The sequence below is a fragment of the Dipteris shenzhenensis genome, chromosome 17 (assembly GCF_047967505.1).
Source record: "Dipteris shenzhenensis isolate YYH24624 ecotype China chromosome 17, Dip_SZ_1.0, whole genome shotgun sequence".
In the NCBI taxonomy this organism is placed as follows: domain Eukaryota; kingdom Viridiplantae; phylum Streptophyta; class Polypodiopsida; order Gleicheniales; family Dipteridaceae; genus Dipteris; species Dipteris shenzhenensis.
The window spans coordinates 19,634,905-19,637,511 of record NC_141612.1 but is presented as its reverse complement, the minus strand read 5'-3'; positions in this window follow the sequence as shown (position 1 = coordinate 19,637,511).

The window sequence follows — 2,607 nt, the reverse complement described above, 5'->3', positions numbered from 1 at the left end:
TTCTACCGTGAGAAGCTTGGTCATTTTGCTAAAGAGTGCCACAAGAAGAAGGCGGATCTCAAGGAGTTCAAATCTAAGGAGGAGCCAAAGACCGAATCGGCAAACGTGACGACCGGCGCTCCCTTCATCATCACCGAGTATTGCTCTGCTTATGCAGTCAGTGAAGGAGAGGAAGGTTGGTATGTGGACAATGGAGCTTCAAAGCACATGTCCAACAAGGAGTGGTTCAAAACCATGGAAGGTATGCATCTCGATTCCAAGGTCACTATGGGGGATAACCGGTCATGCCCTGTGGAGGGTGTCGGTAGTATTCCATTCATCATGCCTATAGGAAACCCGAATTTGTGCAAGAACCTTTTGTCTGTCAGTCCGATGGACAAGCACAATGTGTCAGTCTTATTCGACAATGGCAAAGTCACTGTCACATCCAAGGCAAATGGACACGTGGTGGCTCAAGGTGTCGAGGAGCATGGGCTATATCGGCCCAACGCTCTGTTGGTGCACGGGGACCATGGTAGATCCAAATTGTTGCATGAACAGTTCGGTCACGTCAACTATGGCACTCTTGCCGAGACACAGAAGACAAAGATGGTTGATGGACTTCCACTGATTGCAGGCAATGATCGTGTTTGCAGGGCTTGTGTGGAAGGCAAGCAACACAGGGACAAGTTCCCACCGGAGGCCTCATCACGGGCCAGGAAGCCGCTCAAGTTGGTTCACACCAACATCTGTGGCCCAATGTCGACAAATTCATTCGCAGGTTTGTGGTATTCTATTTTATTAGTGGATGATTTCAGTCACATGACATGGATATGCTGCCTGGCCAAGAAATCTCAGGCTTTTGAGAAATTCAAAGATTGGAAGGCACATGTAGAGAAGGAGAGCGGGGAGGTAATCAAAGCCTTTCGCACAGGGAGAGTTCACTTCTACTGAGTTCAATGGATTCTGCAAGAAGCACGGGATCAAGAGACAGCTCACTACAACTCGCACATCTCAGCAGAATGGAGTTGCTAAGAGAAAGCACAGGACCGTCACAGAGACAGGGTTGACCATGTTGCATGGGAGGAATCTCTCGAAAGCCTTTTGGGGTGAAGCCGTGAACACTGCCGTTCACATCCTCAACAAAATCAAGACCAAGGCTGTTGATGACAAGACTCCATATGAAGCTTACTATGGTAAGAAGCCCACCATATCTCATTTAAGGGTTTTTCGGTTCTAAAACATTTGTGCATGTGCATAAAGATAGGTGGACAAAGCTTGATCCCCATAGCCGAAGCTGTATCTTTGTGGGATACAGTGAAGAGTCTAAGGCCTATTGCCTTTTTGACCTGAAAAGAAGAAGATCCTTATCAACAGGGATGTGATCTTTGAGCAGTCCGAGCCATAGCCTAGAGCCACAGCCTGCGAGGTTCCAGAATTTCCGGCATTACCCCCACCCAAGGTCACCATCCGAGAGGTGGAGCCGACTAAAGGCCTCGAGGAGGAGGAGAAGGAGGAGCATTCCACAGCCCCCAAGTCAACTCCATCAAAAGCACCTCCATTAAAGAAGAAGCTACCTCAATGGTATTTGAAGACTTTAGTAGACTCACGGATCACAGACATTCACGAGAGCAGTTTTGGAGCGTGATAGTATCAACAAAACTTGAAGACTCCCTACGTGAACTATGCTTTGGTGGCTCAGCTTGCGGAGCTCCGTTCCTTCCAAGAAGAAAAGGATATACCGGAATGGAAGGAAGACATGTAGGCAGAGATGGACACCATTTTGAAAAATGACACCTAGGATTTAGTGCCCAAACCAATTAAATGGAAGGTCATTGGGACTAAATGGGTGTACAAGCTTAAGTTCAAGTCAAATGGGAGCTTGGACAAGTACAAAGCAAGATTGGTGGTGAAAGGCTATGCACACTCAGAAGGACTTGACTTTGACGAGACCTTCGCCACCACAGCTAGGATGGTGACTATTCGGATAGTCATTGCGTTGGCTACTCATCACAGTTGGCCTATTTTTCACATGGACGTCAAGTCTACATTTTTGAATGGTACCCTGGAGGAGGAGGTATATGTGGCACATCAAAAGTCTGCAAACTAAGAAGGCTTTATACGGGCCCCTAGAGCTTGGTAGCAACGGATAGATGTTTTCTTTCGGAAGCTCGAGTTTCAGCGCAGTCCATCAGAGGCAAAACTTTATCTCGACACAGAGGGGGATTTGTGGCTGGTATTGATTCTATATGTGGACGACCTCATCATTACTAGGGATCATACAAAGAAGATTGCTTTAGTCAAGAGACTTCTCATGGAGGAGCTCGAATGACAGACTTAGGCATACTTCACTACTTTCTTGGGATTGAGGTGAAGCAGGGAAAGAGCAATATCCTTATTTCACAGGAGAAATATTGCAAGGAACTGCTCAAACCCTTTGAGATGGAAAATTGCAAAGTAGCAATGACTCCCATGGAGACTGGTCTAAAGCTGAGTGTGCGTGATCCATCTCAACCGGTTGATTCATCACTGTGTCGATGCTTGGTGGGGAGTTTGCTTTACCTCACCAATTCCTGACCGGATATTTCCTATGCAGTTGGATTGCTCTGTCAGTTCTCTGCCACACCC